Source organism: Herpailurus yagouaroundi, unplaced genomic scaffold (genome assembly GCF_014898765.1).
Source record: "Herpailurus yagouaroundi ecotype Mexico unplaced genomic scaffold, PumYag 162, whole genome shotgun sequence".
Lineage (NCBI taxonomy): Eukaryota > Metazoa > Chordata > Mammalia > Carnivora > Felidae > Herpailurus > Herpailurus yagouaroundi.
In genome coordinates, this window is record NW_024412403.1 from 29,165,421 (window position 1) to 29,188,312 (window position 22,892).

The following is a 22,892-nucleotide window of genomic DNA, read 5'->3' on the forward strand; positions in this document are numbered from 1 at the left end:
AATCAATTTACAAGAAGAGTGATTGAAGGGTACTTACAGCGTAGCTCTGCATGCTAAGAGCTTGAAAAATCTTAACAAAAGAGGGAAGTGAGTCAGAGAATTGGTCGGGAAGAAGAGCAAGAAAGAAAGAAAATTTGTGTGTTGCAGAGGAGGTGAGGCCTTCCTTGAAGACGATGTCATGATAATAGCAAACGTATTTTTCAAAATCTGGGATAATTTTTCAGATTTATAAGAGAGATAAATTATTTTTATAATATTAAGAAATGGAAGTAATCTTGACATGAAAAGGGGGAGCAGATATGCATTTCTCCCTTGATATTCCAAAATATTTTATAAAAATAGAATGATATATTTAAAAAGTGATAATAACAGAAGCTCTTTCAGGAAAGAGGAAAGTAAAGGCCTGAAGGAACAGAACAGAGACTCAGAGCACAGGATCATTCAAGTGCAGTGTGGATAGAAAAATAATAGTGAGAATTGCATAAAAATCGAAGAAAAATGAGTAAAGGTTATATACAGAATCTCAGAGTGAGAAAATAAACAGAGTTCTACTTAAAGCATCTTAAGGTACATAAGAAGAAGACGAGAAGAGTAGAGATCTGAGGTCTTCTTGGAACACTATGAGAACCTGTCAAAACTGTGCCAGAAGAGAAAGTATGGATAGTGGACAATTTCTTTATGGAACCGTTTCAGCGAGAGGAACAGGATGTCTGCTGATGCTCGCCGAGAAGTAAAGGAACAACATGTCTTACAATTAATCGTTCAAATGGGAAGTAATGTATGCTCTAATTATTGCCAAGGGGAAATGATCTTGGGACCCGCAGACCCACTGCTAAGTTGGTATAAGAGTTTCTATACTGACCAAGAAAACTGATCTGTGAGAGAAAAGTGACCGGTACATGCTATTTTTGCGTGTCTAATTTCTCTTTTCTCAGCCTTGGCAATCTCTCCCAGTCTCTCTGACCAGAGTCTACTTCCTTCAATCAAAATGACACGTCACTACCAGTTTAATCTACCAGATCAATTTACTTGACTACCTGATTAACGATTCTAAAGCTCAAATCTAATGTTACTGCACCCCTCGCAAACCTTTAAACATCTTCTCAACACCTACAGGATTAAATGCAAACTCATTCACCTAATCTCCCTTAACTAGAACCCCACAAATCTCTTTCACACACATACTCTGCTATCAACAAGGTGATACCACCCTTTTGCCAAAGACTGATTTTTCTCCATCTTCCTAGCTTTATTTATAGTTTCCCCATTTAGTCCTTCCTTTCTTCTCTACCTATTTGATGAATAGTATGGAAGTTTAGAAGTGTTGATGGATAAGTAAGAATCCATGGTGTACACTTTGAAGAAAAAAATATGGATATGGAAAGGAATGAAGATTGGGACGACCAGTAAAAAGAGAGTAAGGAAACACACGGCTTAGGGGGGGAAAAGGCAGCATTCATTTCAGAGATTCTATTATTTTCTTTGTCCGTTAGTGATGTGAGACTCCTACCAAAAAGTCTCTGTGGTCCCACTGAATAACGCAGGCAAAGAAGACTGCTCACGAATCCACCCAGAGGGAGGCGGGCTATGAACCATCTATGCATAATTTCTCATAGTTTCATGCCCCTGTGTTCAACTGTGACAACAAAAACCATTTAACTTTTATCTGCTAACATTGGAATTACAGTAGTATGGAAAGAGAATATGATTCAATGAGTAGATTTGGACAATTTTGAAAGGGAAGGCAAAGTAAATAATCTGTACTGAGAAAATCAAAAGGAAAAATAGAAAAATGTGATACCAAAATACCAAAAGATATCTATATTTACTACACTCTGCACTGAAATTGATGAACCTGAGCATTGAGATTCTAAAAATAATTTTAAAAGCCTAAATAAACAAGAATAAATTAGTTAATTACAAATATTTTACATGACAAATTTTTAACTGTAGCCAATATGATGTTTGGTGGCAGGAGAATTAACATTTACCCAAGAGAAGAATGTGAAAACTAGGAGATGCTATAACAGCTTATTGATTCGTTTTTTCCTTCATTCATCGATTCATTCACTCGTTAGCAAATTCTCGTTAAGTGCCTCGTGAGGCTATGAATGTATGAGCTTAGAAGTGTGTATGTGGGGTAGCCAATCTACTATTTCATATTTATAATGAGAGTTTATGGGTTAAAAGGAAAAGTTAAAAAGGAACAGAATCACACAATCCTTGGTGTGAAAATGCACTAGGATGGAAAACACACTGCAGTCATTGTATATAAAACAATCCAGGAAAAGGACTTGTGAGACATGTAAACAAACTTTCCATTAATAAAAAAAGAGATTATAGAAGAAACAAATCATGAGACTTTGTAACAGTGCAAAGTATCAGGTTAATGGAAATGTTTTAGGTTGAGTTTGAGGGAAGTAAGTTGTAAGTGTGTATAAAATTTTTGAATGGCTTTTCTAATAAAATTATAACAAAAAAATATTAAATGAGAAAATGTAATTGCTCTGTGTGAAGTAGTATTCTACAAGTCCAGGGTAACCAGAGATATCACTAAGTTAGACTTTTGAGGCAGAACAAGAGCAATGAAAACCAGCCTAATTATTTGGGTTGGTGTATGGCTTTTCCCGGTTACGCAAACCTCATGCATATCAGTGAGAATAAGAGACATGTGATCTAGTTCTAAACCTGTTACAGCAGCAAAGAATCCTTCTCCTTCATGTGTCACCCTAAGGTTTTGCCCCACTTTTCTCTTGGTTTTTGTTTTTGTTTTCACTGTGTGCTTGTTTATCAAATGCATCATTAGGGAGAAAGTTGATTCGTACTCCTCACAAGAAAATCTTTTTAAAGTCATCATAAAATCTTTGTCATTTGAAATGGCTCTTGTGATAATGGAAGGCGATCCACGATGGTCAATTATAACTACATTTTGGTTTCCACAAGAAAGTTGAAATTTGTTTCACTGGATCTTCAAACGGAAGGAGGACAAAGAGCATCAATCTGAAGAGAGGATCCAATGATACTCACTGGCCTTGGGAGACCTAAATGTCCTTCTTTTCTTTTTTTTTTAAGTCTACTCATTTATTTTGAAACAGAGAGGAGAGGGAGGGGCTGAGAGAGAGAGAGAGAGAGAGAGAGAGAGTATCCCGAGCAGACTTCATGCTGTCAGTGCAGAACCCACTGGGGGGCTTGATCTCATCAACTGTGAGATCATGACCTGAGCCACAATCGAGAGTCAGATGCTTAACCAACTGAGCCACCCAGGCGCCCCTAAATAACATTCTTAATTAGAGCCTGATTATTTTGCATGGTTCAAAAGAACAAAGAAATCACTAAATCTGGACATCAACCTTTGAGAGGAAAGCCTGACTATTAGAACATTGTATATAATATAATGAGCCTTGGAAAGCACTCTAAATGTTGGTAGATTTTCTTTTGTGGAAGAGAAAGAAGTACTTAACTCAAACTTTTGCTAAGCAAGCTAAAGACCGAAGTCATACTCTGAGTGTGTAGCATGGTGTGTTGGAGGCCATGTTACACATCAAAGGAGCACAGGTTGAAGCCAGGAGAGTCACGTGTGAGTTCGACTCTGTCACTTAATAGAATCACTGTGAGTGAGATTGCTTAATCTCCATCTTTGCTTAATCCCTCATCTTTAGAATGAGGGAGGACTAACAATTATTTTTAAGGTCTTATTTAATTTTATGTTCAATGTTTGGGACTATGAGGACACACCGAGGATGATGAATTCTATATACAGAAAGATTAGTGAGTAGATTTTCTCTCAGGTGTTTAATTTTTTTTTACTTTATTTATTTATTTTTATTTATTTTTTTTTCAATATATGAAATTTATTGTCAAATTGGTTTCCATACAACACCCAGTGCTCATCCCAAAAGGTGCCCTCCTCAATACCCATCACCCACCCTACCCACCCTCCCACCCCCCATCAACCCTCAGTTTGTTCTCAGTTTTTAAGTATTTATTTATTTTTAAAGAGAGAGAGAGAGAGAGAGAGCAGGCGAGGGGCAAAGAGAGGGGGAGAGAGAGGATCCCAAGCAGGTTCTGAATGTCAGCAGAGTCCAATGTGGGGCTTGAACTCATGAACTGTGAGATCATGACCTGAGCCAAAACCAAGAGTAGGACACTTAACAGACTGAGCCACCCAGGTGCCCGTCTCTCAGCTTTTTAAAAGCAGCTCTTTTCTCACTCTTCAGATGACCATTACTGACCTTATTTCTACCATTTTTTTTCTTTTACATAAGCTATTTTAGGTTTGGGTTTTGGTTTTTGGTTTTTTATTTTTCCTGACCAACTGCACTTCCTCTGTCCCTGCTACTTCCTTTCTCCCTCATGTTCTGAACCAGCAACTGTGTATATGAATATTGACTTCCCTTGGGATATACCCATGAAATCTTCTTCATGGACCAAAATGTCTACATTTCCATTCTCAGAAGCCAAGAAGGCTTCTGCCACTCACAAAGAACAGCGTCTAAATATCCGTTGAATATAATTTCAGAGGACTGAATTCTGCTTTGAAAAATGGGTGGGTGATTAAGTAAGATTGTAGAGGGGAGGAGAAAAGCAGGGGCTATGCGGGTTAAAGAGTGCCGGGTTGGAGTGAGACATCCTTTTTAGTCACCATCACCCACCACATACACGCACACACACACGCACTAAGTGCCACCTTGAGTACTGTGTGCCTTGAGATCTTGTTCTGACCATGCAGACATGTCAGTATAATGATGATCATGGCTTCCGTTGACTTAGCACTTGAAGGTGTTTCAGGAGCTTTTATACAGGCTATCTTGGTGTCATGATTCAGTAAGGTGGTGTTATTACCCCCATGTTTATGATAAAAATCTGAAGCACAAAGAGGTTAAATAATTTGTGCAATGTAATAGTAGGTGGCAAAGCTGGATTTTAAGCTCAAATCTATAAGAATCAAAAGTTTACTGCAAAGATCATGGCTTTGTAGCATTTGAGACCAGGCTAGCAACTTACGTGTGTCATTTGTAAAAACGAAGACATTAGTTCCTACCTTGCAGTATAAAAATGAAATGATCCATGTGAAAGTGTCAATTCAAGGTAGGGGCTTAATAGCTTAATAAATAGAGTCTCAGCCTTCAAGGTACAATATAACTTTTCCCATATTTTATCTTATACTCGCTCTATGAATTAGGCAAAACTTTATTGCCATTTTACACATGGAGACATTGAGGCACAAGAAAGATTAAGTGAATTACCTGAGGTTCCACAGCAGATGATGGCAGATACTAAACATCAGCCTCCCAAGTCTCAGTCCAGACTTTTCCTACAACTAAGTTGTCTTTAAGTAGTTTTTATTTTTCAGCAGAAAGGGAAATAAATATGCCTGTAAAGGGGAAGGATACAGAGTAGAAATTCCATGAATGTTGGAGCCAAAGAAGCTTGGTCTTCAAATCGTAGCCTCATTGCCTACTGTGTGACTAAGCCAGTTGATTTCTCTGAGTTTCAGTTTCTTATCTATTAAATAGACATAACGAAGATTTCTTTGTGAATTGCCCATAAAGTGTTTAACTGTACCTGATACCCAGTTGGAACTTAATGAAGAAAGGCTACTATTTTTAGTGGAAATTATTACTATTTAATTATAATTTACAATTCTGCATTTATAATTATCCTTCACTCAATGAACACAACATAACGTCTAAGACATCTGGTATTGTGCTGGGTTGTGGGGCCACAAAGAGGACTAAGACACGTACATTGCATTAGCATCTCACCATCAATAATTCCCTGCAACATCATATCATATGAGACAATGTTGTATTAAATGTACATTACTAGTTTTCACTTATTTTTAAGATTTTTTTTTTTTACACAGTTTGCCCGATTTTCTCCCTGGGGATAAGAAAGCCAGAACTGCCTAGCTCAAATATACACAGTATGTGTAGGGTGAGGCTCTGCTTTTAGCTTCCTGGGGTTCCTCTAGTATCTTCACGCTTGTGATTCTCTGAAGCATGCAGACAAAAAGAAGGTGGGGCTGGGGGTGTATGTGCTGGGCTGACCATTGCCCTTTCTGGACTCCTCAAATTATCACTGTATTAGCAGCATGTTACTTATGTAAAATTATTTTAGCCTTTCAAGGCTCCTTTCCTGTGTTTATCATAGCCATATCACATATGCATTTTATGATATTTATTTCACAGCCAGACTATAACTCTCAGGCATAACTCACCTTTTTTAAAGAAGAGAATGAAAAATGAAGGCAAGAAATTGATGCTCTCTCTCCTTCCTAGGAAGTTGTAAAGCAACTGGTTGAATTCACTCTAAAAACCCATATGAACATTCAGTGTAAGATCTTTGTGATCAGTGTAAGGTCTCATGGTTCTTAGCTATTAAATATAACTATGCTGATAAATAATTGGATTAGAAATATGGCCTTATTGCAGCTCATCTTAAGCCCAACCCAAACTGAAGCCCACATCTCATTCGTAAAAAGGGATTTTCAGCCAGGGCAGAAAATGAATGACATTCAAGAAGTCATTTACTCATTCACTGAACAAATTTATTTTTGGAATATTTACATTGTTTTGGAATATTTACATTAGGGAGGATAAACTGTTGGGCAGAAACAGGCACTATGAACCTCACAGTCCAAGTAGAGACAAACAAAGGCATAATCACACAAATAAGGATGAAATGAGACCTTTGATGAGAGCTAGGAGAGCTCTGTGGTTCTGTGGAGGCCTACAAGAAGCAGATTGGATCTAGTCAAGGAGTCAGGGAAAACTTACAGGGATAATGATGACTGAACTCAAACCTGATGAAAACAGTGGAGGTTAATTAGCCAAAGCTAGGGAGAATGAGATAATGGTCAGAACAGCTGGGAGAGAGCGAGGAGATGTGGTACAAGGTAAGTTTGAGGAACGAGTCACTTATGGTTTGATAGGTTATCCTAAGTTTTGTTGTCTGTCCCTTAAAAACATTGGGAAGCTACACAAGAAGTGTTTTAAGCCAATGGCTTAGGGTCTGTTTTTGTTGTTTGTTTGTTCCTTAGCTGTTGAAGGTGTGAGATATGGGCTTAAGTTTATATTTTTAAAAGATCACTCTCCATAGTGACGAAACCTCGATTGAAGGGGGAAATTGATGCAAGATGACGGTGGCTTGAACTCTGGTGGTAGAAAGAAGAAGATTTAATGAAAAGCTCTCAGGCTTGTAGACTTACGTTCCTAGTGCACACCTTTCTCCAGAGGAAAGAAACATCGGTTTTGAAAGTCATTTTTTGTGATGCAAACCGAAAAGCCCCATTCATTTTAGGACATATGGTCACAGATGACAGCAGAGAAGTGACACGGTGACATGACTGCACATTCCAAATCTGTGCTTTAATTTTTAAAACTTAGAAGCTCAGAGCCACCACAGTGACTTAATGAAATCATTACCAACGGATAAGGAAATGTCATCCATTTGCTTCCCCTGATTCCACTTGGACCTAGGCCATTGTTTCCACAAAGAGTGGCTTGGAGCCATGCAAGGTTTCAAGGGAAATTGGCCTTTCAGAGGGGCATACGAATAGATAATGCATATTGCCACCATAAAATCTCTAATGAATATTAAGGGTGGCTTTCATTTGTGGTGATTGAAAGGAACTCATAAATTCTCTCTCTAGGATGCGGGAATTTTTTCCTCCCTGTGGAGAGATTTAATGGATTTGCGGCATTCTGAATGATTTGGCAAGAAATCAGAGGTACCTGCGCAGTCACCCACAAAGGGCACTTAGTTTCTCGCATGTGATAGTCACCACCACAAAATATTTTCTGTAAGAACCCAGAATGATTGATGCAACCCACCGTAAGTCATGACAAGGTGTCACCTGAAAAACTGGAAAAAGAAGTGGTTAAAGACACCGCAGCTTTAAAAACAAATTTGACTTTTAGAGAAGGGTTATTTCCTTTTAGAAAAAAAAAAAAGTTAGACCTGCCACCTGCAAGAAATTTAGATTAGTTGTTTGTGGCGAGAGCCATCATATTTTGAAGCCCCTGAGAGCTCCTACTGCTCTCTGTATGGAGTAGATTAAACTGCTCCCACACAATGATAAATATATCGCAAAAAGCCATAACAGGAATACAGTAAGTTGTAGCAGTTAATGGTACAACTTCCAGTTAAAACAATATTCTTAGGGTTTCTTTGGCCTGTTCCCATTTTATACGTGCTATTTTTTGATAAGTTAATTTTTTTACATCTGCAGAATCAATATCTTTCAAAGCTTTACAGGATTGAAGAAGAGAATTAGAGGCATGAGTTCCAGGGAGTTTTGCTAGCTGTGTGGCCCTGGGTTAACAGGACACATTTTGAAAAGTGCAGAAATAATCTATAATAACAGCAGATGAGGATTAAGATTAAAAATATCATCAGCTCTAAGTTTTCTGTACATGTGGAAGGAAAATGGGGGCATACTCAAAGCAGCAATTACCCAAAAGGTATTCAGATTTTACTATGGGATGTGGCAGATAGTCTCTTTTCACAAAAAGTAACTTTTTAATGCTTTTTAATGCTACATTTTCAGTACTTGAAGTCAAAAGAGTTCGGAGTAATTTCGTTTTGTTGGAGTAGTGTATTTCTTTGTGAGATGAATCAATGATCTTGCCTTTTCATTCCATGAATTAAATACTCTGAAGGAAGTTAACCTAAATATCCTGCATCCTATTTATATGAAGAAATTGTTACTATAATTTAAGGCCCTGGGTTCCTTTTTCGACGCTGGCTTGCAAAGCGTGACTCAGTGGGGAAATTTTTCTAAGTGTAGACTTAGTTCTCAATTAGGTTTCTCTTAGGTGGGAAACTTCTTCATTTGCGAAGAACAAGGATTCTGAGTTGGAGGACAAGCCAGATAATATAGGTTATAATTTCCTTAGCTGTAAAATAAATGGATAAGACTAGGTAACCAGTAAGGGATCTTTCAGGGATAAATATTTATGAACCAACTTTGTGAAGGAATAAATAGCAGTTGAAGATTACATTAAGCCATTATCTTGGGGATAGGACTTAATTCCCATGAAAATATTCCTAAACTTAGAGCCTTACATTTTAAAAGTTAAAATGGTGAAAACCTATTACCCAATTTTAAATAATTAGGCAAAGTGTAGTGTTCTAACTTGAGTATCTTGTCATTGCACACTTACTAGAACTCAATGCTGCTTGGATCTGAAAGGTTGGTATAGTTTCATTTTTGAGAGGGACTTAGAGAGCTCATCCTAGATGAGAATCAGAGACTCTTGGAAACCTGAAGGTTTGAAGGAGAGAAATGACATTGGAAGAAAGAATTGCAGCACATCTGATAATTCCAAATAAAATATCTATTTCACAGTTTTGCTAGAATACTGTGTTCTAAAACTGTTTCTGAATGTGTGGTTCCATGAACCAAAGGCATCAGAATCACCTAAGGCATTCGTTACTAAGGTCTACCTATGCCAGACTTACTGAATTAGAATATCTAGGATGGACATTCTTTAATAAGCTCCACAGGCGATACTGTTATGCTCACCAAAGTTTGAGAATCACCTCTGAGTAGAAGAAAACCATTCATGATTCCCTGATTTTCCAATTTAATCTTCACTTCTCCAGAAAGTATTTCTGAAAAAAATATATATATGTGTTTATATAAAGTAGATAATTCAATTTTCTGAAAGAGTCAATAGGGCTCTGTGGATTAAGGAACTTCTACCCAAGTTCTGTTCCAGGGCCAAGCTGAACATTCAGTCAAAGTCTTCTGAATCCCATTCCTATAAGATAGTCATATCATCTTGTGGACCTCATGCTCAGAACACAGGAACATAATGCACCAGGCAGCCCTTGGGAACTCTCAGTACTCAAAGCCCTTACGATCACCCTGCATGAAAGTATACAGAGCCTCTAATGGGTACACCTGACAAATCCCCAGAAGTAGTTTTGTGCTTTCCAAACTGACTTGGTTAAAACCCGTCAGAGTGTTTGGGACTTTTGATAAATCACAGAGCAGAAAAGTCCCCAGATAAAGGATATAACAAACTGCCAGACCACTTACCATACATCTTCAAGATTTTACAAAATACTTTTGAATATAAATAACTCTTTGATTATGACATAATCATAATTTTCCTTAGTAACTTTGTAAGTAGAATCTGATTTTCTTAATTGGATCATTGCTCTGTTCTTTTGAGCTTAACATCCAAGTTGGATTAAAAACCATTTGCCCAAGTCATTTTTGTGACTTTCTTCAATTTATGGGGTGCCTCTTTTCTATGTAGCCTTTCTCAATCCTCTTTTCTGCCAACTCCTCCTTCGTATGGATGTTTTAGTGAGTAGCCTTCCTATGGTTCTAGTAGTCATGGAACTCTCTCCCAACACTTCTGTATGACCTAAGGCCCCTAACACAAAATTCTACCCAATCACTGAGGAGCAAAAGTCATCTCCTGTCAGAGGATTAAAGAAAATGTCCAGTATTATTATGCAACCCACTTACTTTAGTAAGTATTTCCAATCTCATTTGGTCTTAATCCCTAAGTCCTAAAATGTTTGAACCAAGCTGATGGGTTTGGAAGGGATATCGAGGCAGTGTGTGTATGTATATGTGATTATGTGTTTCTTTACATCAGATAACATTAACATAACTCAAAAAGAAACATGTGAAAAAGTTGTCTTTGATTCACCATGGCCAACCTTCTTCTGTCTTTATCTTTATTCCAAACCCGTAAATTGTAAGTGGCATTATATGATGGTAGTCGTATATGATTCAATGGGGTTTTTCTTTTTTTATAATGTTCCTTTAAATGTCAGAATAGGTTGTGGGAAATGAGAATCACTGGTGTTAAATGGTAACAAAACTGATGATTTTGAAATATTTATGTTAAAAGGCTTTTTGAAACTGAGTACTTAGCTTCTGTAATGTGCTTTTCCTGACAGTCTGCACCCCTTGAATATCCATATTCACCACAATTAGTAAATTTGATGGCTGTATTTATTGTGCATTAATTCAGTTCTGATGAAAGTGGAGAAAAGTCTCCTTTGACTAAAATACAATTGAATTTAAAGTCAACCAAAGGAACCGCAGTGCAAATGTGGTTGCTGCCAACGAGTTGTCAACCAAAGCAATAGTCTGACCTTTGTAACTGGGAAAATTATTAGAACAGCTAGGTTATATCTTTATCAGTAACAAAAATAAGACTAATTAAAAAGTCAGTCTGCGCATATGTAATTGGAAGTGAATAAATTATGGTATGTCTCCGTTCTTTCCATTGTCTAGACATGCCTCACTTCCCACCCCACTGACAGGGAGACATGCTACAATGGCTTGCCTTTTGAAATTAAACACATAAGCCAATCATCAATATTTATTAAACCCCTAGTATCCATAGAAAATTTTTGCATTTTTAGTGTGGCTAGCCTTGTACTTAGAAGTTTTATAGCATGGGATAAGGGGAAGGCATTAGACATTAATGGAAGGAATCTGGAGGTTAAATTTGGAATCCATGGCATACACAGTCACATTACTGTCTGATCCCCGGTTGCTTCTTCTGCATGGTGGGCAAAATATAGCCCTTCTCCCAGACTTATTGCTAAAATGGTAAGAGATATTTTATGTGAAGGTTCTTATTTAGCTCTCTGCCTGGCATATAGATGGTTACCCCAAACCCCAAGAACCAATGTTAAAATGGAACAAACGCATATTTTAGAAAGCTGCATCTCAACACCATTGTGAAAATTATAAATTTAGAGGTAAATGAGACATTTTGTTGAGCTCTTTACTTGCTTTTGAACTTTAATACTGTCTCTAAATTTCTCAGTATGGCTGCTGGTGTAAATGTCAATATGGTCAATAGAGGGTCAATGGTAGGGGATACTTTGAATACATCTTTGAAGACTTCTGTAGGATACACATAGAGTAAAATGTGTTTTCTTGTTAGCTTTCCATGCCTCGTGGTGCATCCCTTCTGTTTTTCTCCCCTCACTTCTGCTCAATTTCAGTAATGTCTCCAGTTGCATTTAAATACCTTGGAAGCCTGCGCGCCAAATGGTGAGTTTGTGCTTCTTCAACTTCTCCTGGCTCGATTTTGAGCTTACCGTGCTCTGCCTTCAATTTCCTTCTGTAACTGATCCTGAAAAATACTCCACTGGGGTCTTAGGAGGAAGGGGTAGTGTAGCAAGGCCCAGGAAAAGAAGTGCAAAATAGAAAGTAGGGAAAGGAAATAGACCAGAAGGGACAGAGGACAAAGGTGAGGAGGTGGCCCATTCTGTAGTTATAAAACCAAGTTTTATATGCACAGCTAACTACCAAAGAAATGAGAGGTGTTGCTTTTGGCAGGCAATCTTCTCCCTTAATTTGCTTCGAGTTTTATTTTGCATAAAGGGTTTGGCTCTGTAGTACAGTGGAGTCAGTCATGCCTGCGTTCAAATCTCTACTCCTTGTTAGCCTTTTGACTTTAGGTGAGTTAGCTGTTTTGTGCCTCAGGTTCCTCTTTATAAGTGAAGAGATAATAACAGTTTATAATATAATATAATTAATATAATATAATATAATATAATATAATATAATATAATATAATCTTAACAGTTGTTAAGATTAAATGAGATACAGTGACCTATAGCTGGGTATCAGTAAATATTTGCTCATTTTATTCTTCCAAGACGTCACTCTTCTTGTCTCTTCTGTACTTTAATAACAAATTAGACTGAATATGTGAGTATGGGGCATTGTGGCTTTTTAACTTATAAACAATATTTCTCTGTCTATATATCCATATAACTCTTCTTTCAAGTCAGTGTTTTAGAGGCATCTAAATTCTTTTTAGATTATCTGATTTAAAAGCAAATGCATGGGTTCAGAAATAGTAATTTTCTTCCTCCTGAAGTCCAGCTAACATATGCAAATGAAACATTTTTTTCTTTAATGGAGATATTCTCTAGTGCTAGGTACATAGTAAGCACTAAAAAATGTATTTGGAGAAATGAATGAAAAAAATGAATGAATACCAGTGGGTAAATGTATCTAACGTGACCACCCCATATAGATACAGGGTATTTTTTGTTTACTTTCACTTCCATTCTTAATTGTGCCTGTGTCACTTGCTCAGCCTTTCCCTATTTAGGTATTTCAACCACTACTGGTACTGGCACAAATATTAATTACAGAGAGGTTACCACTTTTATCCACAGCCCTTCGCAGATATTCTAGATCTGTTTTTCCTTGGAGGAAATGTGTTTTACAGAATAAGAAACTATCGCGCAATACTGATGAAGGCTTCCAACTTCTCTAAAAAGTAATTTTGTAGGAATCACTAGGTACAGAACCCCCTGTTGTTTGTGTACCCACAGCTTATCACTGAAGAAGAAGTCGTGTGGCAATGGCACAGCACTATATTTGTCCCACAAGTGAAAAGACTCAGGCTCTTGATCACTGCTGCCATTAGCTATCTCTGTTTCCTTAACTTAAGGCTCTTCATCTTTCTGAGCCTTAACTTTCCCAAGGGAATATTATAATTTTATATGTCAGTGTTCAAGACATCCAAATACTAAGTTGCATACACAAGTGTTCTATGTTTATTTAGGAAGAGTCTTAATTTAACAATCTCGTGATTTTTAAATTTATCATACTATGTACTTCGTGTTTAAAACAAAGGGAAGTCATGTTAAATTGCTCCTTCAATATAATACAATCAGAAGCATATGTACTTTACATGTTTGGTTATGCTATGAAATTAATATATATATTTTTAAGTAAGATCCACACCCAATGTGGGGCTTGAACTCAACAACCCCAAGATCAAGAGTCACATGCTATACCAACTAAGCCAGCCATGCACCCCAAAATTAATATTTCTGTGACACCAATTATCATATTCAGTACATGAAAGTTATTGAGACATGTTTTATATTCATCAAATTATTTACTCATATATGCAAGTACAACATGATGTGTCTCAGGAGATTATGATGAAATGGCAGAATGTGAATCAGAATGCCTTAGCAGTGTCTTCTTGCTCTCTAGTGAATTCTATCCCTTTGGTAAAGATGTATCACTTGTAAAGTGTGTGTGTGTGTGTGTGTGTGTGTGCATTTACATTGCTTGAAATACTGAAAACATACTCAAACCTTCTGTATTTATAATAGGATCTATTTAAACCATTTAAGATTAGAAATAGCTAAAGGGTATATAGCCTTAGAAGTGTCAGAGGTTTGAATGCCACCTACTCCAATTAAAAAGTCATTTGTTGGGGCGCCTGGGTGGCTCAGTCGGTTAAGTGTCCGACTTCGGCTCAGGTCATGATCTCACGGTCCATGAGTTCGAGCCCCGCGTCAGCTCTGTGCTGACAGCTCAGAGCCTGGAGCCTGCTTCAGATTCTGTGTCTCCCTCTCCCTCTGACCCTCCCCTGTTCATGCTCTGTCTCTCTCTGTCTCAAAAATAAATAAACATTAAAAAAAATTAAAAAAATAAAAATAAAAAGTCATGTGTTTGTATCAAATTTGCCAATTATCACTGCAATTCATAATATTTCTAGGAAATACACTTAACAGAAACAACAGGTGTACTCCAGCATCCCTAGTATTGATCTTAGTGTATGTTTCTTCACAAGTTTTTACTTGCATAGGAATGGACATTTCAAAATATGGATATAAATCAGTTTGTCCAATTAAGATAAAGATCAAAGAAAACCATTCTGGGAACTCAAATGGCTTGCTACTGGAAAATTAATTTTATTCATCTCATGGTTATGAGATTTTCAACTGAATTATATTTTTTATCAATATCAAAATATCAATATCAAAATCATTTAAGGTGTCTGTATCATCATGTTAGTACTACTATCATTTTTCATTGTGACCTTCCCATCACTAAACAAGGTAGTCTGGCAGGATGAATTTCAAAGTGTGCCACTTCCTTATCCAGGTAACATTATACAGAGAGGAGAGCTTCGCTATAACATTTTGAACCAAACTAAGAGAAGAAGAGTGACCTTTTCTCCATCCTTTTTGTTTGTTTCGTAGATGAGGCAATCCTAAGTAGAGTGGTCAGGAAGCTTTGGAAATTTTGCAGATTTTCTCCATTCCTCTTCTCCAGTCTACGCTCCACATTTCAGCCAGAGCTTTCTATCTAACACACATCCGGTTGGGTCACTCTCTTGTTTCGGCAATAGTTCTTCAGTAATTCCCACCCCATACAAATGTATCCTCTCATTATATTGAAATCTATACTCTTTAGTATGGTGTATTAGTTTCCAAGGCTGCCATAATAAAGCAGCACCAACTGGGTGGCTTAAAACATAGATGTTTTACTGTCTCACCATTCTGGAGGTTAGAAGCCACAAATCAAGGTGTTGACACAGCCATGCTGTCTCTGAAGCTTTTAGAAAAGGATTCTTCTGGGGCATCTGGGGGACTCAGTGGGTTAAGCATCCAACTCCTGATTTCAACTCAGGTCACGATCTCACAGTTTGTGAGATTGAGTCCCATGTGGGTCTTTGCACTGGCAGAACCAGAGCCTGCTTGGGATTCTCTCTCTCTCTGTCTCTGTCTCTGTCTGTCTCTCTCTCTTACTCTCTCTCTCTCTGCCCCTCTCCCACTTTCTCTCTCTTTCAAAATAAATAAGTAAACTTAAGCAAAAAGAAGAAGAAAAGGAGAATTCTTCCTTGACTCTTCTAGCCTCTCATACCCCAGGTGTTCCCTGGCTTGTGGCAGAATAACTCCAATTTCTGCCTTCATTTTCACATGGCCATCCTGTGTGTGTGTGTGTGTGTGTGTGTGTGTGTGTGTGTGTGTGTGTGTTTCTACTTAGTCTTTGCTCTGTGCATGTGTGTGTCCACATCTCCCTCTTCTTTTAAGGACACTGGCCATATTGGACTAAGAGCTTACCCTATTCCAGTTTTCAGATTAACCAGCTATATCTGCAGCAACCCCATTTCCAAATAAGGTCACATTTTGAGGTACTGGGGGTGTAGATTACAATGTAGCTTGTTGGGGGAAGATACAATTCAACCCATAACACGTGTCCTCCAAACCATTCATGGTCTGGCTTTAAACCATCTGCCAGCCCCATCATCTGTCTTTCTTTTTGTTTACCATACACACTGGCTGTAAGAAATTACTCCTCACGTCCACTCCAGGATAAACACTCTCATGCCTCTGATCTTATCATATACTCTTATCGTTGCTAGCATGTTTCTTTTTTCCTTGTCTGCCCAGAAAATTCCTATTTGGCTCACTATTACCTCAAACATTGCTTTCTTGGTGAATTTTTTCCCTATTTCTCCACACAAATCAGCAATATTTTTTTCTCAATTTTTTTCTCCACACATTGCAACTTGCACACATACAGAATGTGCTACATTGGATTCTCATTGTCTCTTGGTCTGCCTGTAGTCCCACTAAACTGTAAATTCTTATAAGGCAGTGCCCAGGCCTTCCCATCTGGCAGAATGCCAAGCCCACGGTAGTCATTCAATAAATATTTTTAAGCAAATAAATAGGAGGGGCTGTCCTCAACATCTTAGAATATAAGAATGGTAAGAGAATAACAAAAACAACATCTTATGTCTGCGAGGGATTCAAATCCCACTCAGTCTTCTTTCTGTCTACTTAATAGGTAGAGAGATTATACCAAGTTCTCCTCACCAGTGCAAGAGTCAGTCACAGGAAAGGCCTTAAAGTATATTACGGTTTTCCAAGATGGTGGCCAAAGCTGCAATGACTTAAAGACCAGCGACAGATGTCTAGTTTCCAAACTGGTACCTTCTTGAGGTGGTACTGTGTAGTTTCTGTTCACCTACTGATCTTCAGAAGCGGATAGGACCTTTGCTGGGTGATAGAAAGAAGTTGGTTTTGCATGAACCATACGACATACTTACTGATTGCACTAAGGACTAGAAACAACATCCACATTTTTCCTCTAAATATTTATCATGTAAAGAAAGTTTCTTCTCTCTCTCAAAGGAGAAGTGTTAGTTTTTGAAAGAAGATTCTCCACAGGATGAGTGGATAAGTCAAGCTGTAATATTCAGAGAATTCGAGGGCCAAGATTTTAGTGGAGATGGGACCAATATAATTTCTTTCAACAGCTTGTAAGGAGATATTTCACTTCAATGAATGTTTTTTAGGAAAGCTCATCAACTCAGAATTAGAAGTTCTGGAATCAGAGGTTGAGTTGATAGAAGAGGAAATTCAAATAATCAGTTTCCCATATGCATAAAAACAGGATAAGTACTTCATAGGAAAGCTGTTTAGGTAAGATAATTTATGTTAAAAGGTGCTCAAACTTTAGGAAAAGATGTTATATAAATCAACAATAGATCATTATCATCATTAGGAGGTATGTTGATATATCTATCTCATGTGTTTCTCCATAAAGGAGAAAGTATTTTATAAAGTGGTTTATAGTCTGTATATTTCAAAATTTTTTGCAAGATGTTTTTCTCATAATGTCTAATTAAACAATTATTCTGCCTGCCATAGTCCTTTTAGGGGTATGAATTCTGAGATTTTGATCCTGATACTCGTCAATCCAAGGAGGTGGCCCCTAACCTGTGCAAACCTGTAGAGTTTAGTTTGTTCATTCATCCAACAAACATTTCCTATGCTTCTCTCTGTGCCAGCCTCTGCCTTTGAAGTAACCAACCAACCAAACAAACAAACAAATTCAATGGTGTCCAAACACAGAGAGAAGACAAATATGGCCAGGTCAGAGAAGAGAGGAGAGTGGCATAGATAGGCAAAGGCCATAGATGTTCAGGGTAACACTCCCATGTTCTGGTCATGGTAAAGAGTATGGAATTTGTTTTAAGTGCATTTGCAAATCCACAGTTAAATGTTCATTCCCCAATCTAAGTGAAAGTAGAAGTGAGTTCCCCTGTAGAAATTTCCCCTGGTTGTTGGCAGGGGATAAACAGCATACTCAAATATCATTATAACACGTGACAATGAGAGGACATCATGCGCGGGCTTTGGAAATCAGAGGTTGAACATGTTACCAGGAAGTTGGGACACACTGTGACCACATCCCAGAATGAGGGTGGGGCTTGAATCCCTAAGAATCTCATGCTTTTCTACCTTTGTACTTGAAGGAGAAAGAATGAAAGTAGCCTTTGTTAAGACCTTCTTTGTGTCGGGAATTGTATACATATTTATATGTATATATAAATACTGTTATGAGTAAATATTATTTTACCCTTTTACCAGTGAAGAAATTGAAACTTTGAGAGATCAAAGGTTTGGCCCAAGTTTATATAGCTTGTCTGAGTTCAGACCTACATCAGTCCTCTAAAGTTCACATGTTCTCAGGACACCTGAGTGGCTCAGTCGGTTAAGTGTCCGACTTTGGCTCAGGTCAAAATCTCGCAGTTTGTGAGTTCAAGCCCCACATCAGGCCCTCTGCTGACAGCTCCAAGCATGTATGGAAACTGCTACAGATTTTGTGTCTCCCTCTACCCCTCGCCTGTTCACACTCTGTTTCTCTCTCTCTCTCTCTCTTAAAAATAAACACTAAAAAAACTTAAATGGCATATGTTCTCATCACACCACAGGGCCCCCAAGGATGGGTGGTATGAGGAAAATCAGACCCCAAGGCAGGCTTGCTCAACAGAGGACTAGTCACCAGAATGTTTATTGTAGGGACCACTTTGGGTGGTTGGAATTCTGTGCCATTGAAAATAAACAGGGAATCCAATTTTCTCTCCAACCAGATATTAGTTTCCAGTTCATCTGTCCGTTTTCTCTGGCTACTGGGCACAGATATTAACTTGGCTCTTTGGCTCACCAAATACTACTGATCGACAAGGAAACCAGACTTTTCTTTCGTTTCTCAAAAGTATAGCCTAAAAGTTGTGGAAAATTTTCTTGATTGAAAGGAAAATAGAATTGAGCTGTGGGTAACATACTTGTAAAATCCTGTAAATGATCACCTGATCTTTCCTTTCCTAGAAATGACAAATTCAGAGGCTTTAAAATTAGAATACAGGGGGGTTTCTGAAGAGCCGTGCCTCACTGCGGCTTCACACTTTACATGGAAACCTTACTTTATGTGGGTTGGGTCATGGAAAGCAATGTGTATCTATTTACAATGTACTTGATCTCCTAAGAAGCTCTCCCATTACCCTTTGTATTAAGAAGAAAAGAAGGAATTTCATCCAAATGAACACACACACACACATTCACACACACATATATACCACGTATATATACACACATATATACACGTATATGCAAATGTATGTGATGTGTGTATAAGTATATATATGACACTATGAAACTTGGTTTTGCCATGTAAACATTTTTATATTAAAAACATCCCCTGCAATCACATTCTATTTTTTCTTTCATAATTAAACTGACATGCAATTAAAGTATTTCATGTTATACTGTAGCCAAAGTTGAGGGAATGAAGATCACATAAAGGATTTTAATTATTTAAATAGATAAGGTATACAATTACTATCTCCTACAGCTTTACAGTTTTAGTGCAGATTCAAATGGTAAGGTCTGAAAAACAGTCTGGTAACTCTTGAATTGGCTGTAAATTTTTCTGATGAGTGAAGAGAGAAAGGAAATAGAAATGACTTCGTTCTTCCAGTTTAAAAATAGGTTTTCTGAGGAAAGGAACTCATATATATCTCTTCAGCAATATTTTATTAATTGCATTTTTCTTCAGTAGGTGAAGACAGGAAATCATGGTCTATTGATCAGCACAGTCTACCTTCCTCTTGTACTTCTGGGGAAAGAAGTACGAATTAAGCAGGGGATTTTAACAGCACATGTGATGTGTACAGTGTTCAGATAAAAGTTCATTAGAAAACACTTTTGTGCAAAATTAGTTCGATTTGTTTGGTCAGTTTTTGGTCGGAATTTCCTTTCGGCCTAATGAGATATGATTCAGGTGATACTGAATTATAGTCTTAGTTTAAAAATTACTTTGAAGATTTTTTTAATGAAATATAAGTTTTTTTTATTATCGTTTTATACTGTCTATAAAGAATTAAAAGGCAAACTATTTCATAAGATACTGTATGTCTGCGCTTATGAAAGGAATCTGAAAATGTCTAGAGAGCACAAATACTTAAATGTGAGAGTGGACTTGACATGGAAAAGCTTCCTGTTTGTGGCCTGGCTTCTTCCTACCATGTCATACCAGTAGCCATGTCCTATGTATACCTTAGAATTCGTAAGGTAGGAGTAGTAGTGACAGGGACTGGTTTTTTGTAATTAGATGTATGTTCCATATAATTAGGATCATGGCAAATAAGATAAAGAGACTCAAATCTATCTTTCTTTCTTTCTTTCTTTCTTTCTTTCTTTCTCTCTTCCTTTCTTCTTTCTTTCTTTTTCTTTCTTTCTTCTTTCTTTCTTTCTCTTTCTTTCTTTCTTCCTTTCTTTCGGGATGGGTGAGGGGAGAAAGGGAGAGGGAGAGAAAGAATCTTAAGCAGACTCCATGCCCAGCACAGGGCCTGACACGGGGCTTGATGAAGGGCTTAATGAGAGGATCTCTCAGGATTGTGAGATCACGACCTGACTTGAAATCAAGTCAGATGCGTAACCGAATGAGCCACTCAGGTGCCCCAAGATGCAAATGTTTTAAAGGACAGAATGAAAGAAGAGAGTCAGAGGTGATAAAGATGTGAAGAAACAGAGTTGGCACAACTAGACTTTGCTTAAATGTAGTATATTATCTCCACACGTTTATAAAAAAGATGAAAATCCACACCAACAAATACACTCGGTAAAAAGATGTGAGGAGAGATGCCAACTAGAGTTTGGGACCACAAGAAGTGAATGGAGGACTGGAGCAAGTGTCAGTCTCAGGACCTGCAGAAAAGGATGCTTCAGCACAGTGAGGCAGCCTACACCAAAGAGCCACCAAAAGCTGCAGCGTTTGAGAACTGCAGGGAAGCTCCTCCCTCTCCCCCACAGCCCTTCCAGGACACAGAATGATTATTACCTGCCAAACCTGAATGCTTTCGGAGAATAGAACTCCAGAAACTGCCATCTGGGGGTCTTCTGCTGAAAAAACTTCCTCGCTGCCCAGTCACCTCATAAGCCCACCCATTTACAGAGCCAATAACGATTTACATACCATGCTCTTAGTGATGTACTGACAGCCAAAGGTAGCTAGACATTTAAAGAACGCCTCAGAGATGAAAGACAGAGATCAAAGCAGACGAAGAAAGAAGTCAGAGAGAGACCAAGATAAAGAAAGGGACCGAAGGGAAACAACTAATGATAATTAATGACCTCAGAAAAAGAACATATTTCATGTATGTATTTAGTTCTCAGTGTCTAGTACATGCCAGATGCTTCTTTGTACTAATTTTATAATAATGTCTAACATAATGGTCACAGTATTCTCTCTGAGGTATGCAATACTGCCAAGTCCATTTTATAGAAAGGCCAAGGAACTTTCCAAAGACATCCTACTAAAGGTAGAGCCAGGATTTGAAATGAGGTAGCCTACTGTGTACAAAGGTGCACCCTCTTACCCAATATGTTTTACTACCTAATCAAGGATTAAAAACAGAATGTTTTTCAAAACCCACTTTCTTTAGTTTTAATAATATATTATTATTAAAATATAACCAGGAAATAACAGGTGAGACCTCGAAAATAACCTGTATCTGTCTATGCTGCACTCTTCCCCTGAGTGAATCATTATACTCAGGGCTGTGTTCCTTACTCTTTCCTTTTTTTTAAAGTGTGTGTGTGTGTGTGTGTGTGTGTGTGTGTGTGTGTCTTAAAGACAATCATACTATATGTAATTCCTTTGGGAATGTTTTCTTTTCATTTAATATTATATTTTTAAGATTATCCATATGGTTGAATGACAGTTGATTTCATTAATTTTTACTGCGGTATTAAAAATAAAAAAGAACAGAATGTTATAAAAAGAACAATCAGAAAGAACTTTGGCAAAATAAAATATTATAGCTAAAAACATTTGTTAGGTCGTTAGTAGAAAAAATAATGGAATTTCCTAGAAGGTAAAAAAAAAAAAAACAACAAAAAGAACAAAACAAAGAAAAAGAAGTAGAAACAGAGAAGTACAAAAGAATATGCATATCAATCCAGGATGTCTAACATTGGATTAATTAGATTACCAGAAAGAGAGAAGAAAGAGAGATGAAGAATTTATTAAACAAACACAGACCAGAAGGTGTGTGTTTCCATTTTGAAACGCTTCATGAGTTTGCATATCACCCTTGTGCAGGGGCCGTGCTAATCTTCTCTGTATCGTTCCAATTTCAGTATACTTGCTGCTGAAGCGAGTATGTGTGTTTCCATTTTGAAAGAACCATTGAATGAACAGTACAGGGGATGAAAAAATAACCCATATCAAGGCACATAATATGAGATTTTAGGACATACCAAGCATAAAGGGGAAATACAGTTAGAGACAGGGAGTCCATATGCAATAAACCAGGAATCACAATGGCATTAGATTTTCAGTAACAACTCTGGAGGCTAGAGGACAATGGAGAGTCCTTCTAAATTCTAAGGAAAAATAAGGGTAGAATTCAATTTTAGGTCAAAATAGCATCCACATGTGAAGGATCTACAAGGACCTAGAACACTGCCATTTGGGAGGTGTGTTTTAGCAAATGAGAAAATAGACAAGTACAATGATGTGAGACTCAGGCCACAGAGTATCCGAATCAAGAGAGAATTGAGAAGTTCCATTTCAGCCTTAGTCATGTATACTTAGAGAATAACCAGACCCCTTTGGAACAGAGAAAAAAATAAACCTGAGATGTTTGAGCATTTGAAATTACAAGTATGACATCTATATTTAAATATTCAAAACTAATCAGTTGATAGATTTTTGGGGGCATTTATCTGGGATATATTAATAATTAATTATACATAGGGAATCAATTATTAAAAAAAAGAAAGTAATC

The 22,892-nt window shown here is 37.5% G+C and overlaps 1 protein-coding gene and 1 non-coding gene across 5 annotated transcripts in view; one reads left to right on the forward strand and one right to left on the reverse strand.

Moving 5' to 3' along the window:
* SAMSN1 (SAM domain, SH3 domain and nuclear localization signals 1) overlaps positions 1–22,892 on the forward strand; it is a 139,996-nt gene that overhangs the window by 60,947 nt on the left and 56,157 nt on the right. The gene's annotated exons all lie outside the window — the stretch shown is intronic.
* Positions 22,160–22,262, reverse strand: LOC121036597 (U6 spliceosomal RNA). The gene has a single exon (XR_005793410.1). It is a non-coding gene; the product is annotated as a U6 spliceosomal RNA (small nuclear RNA).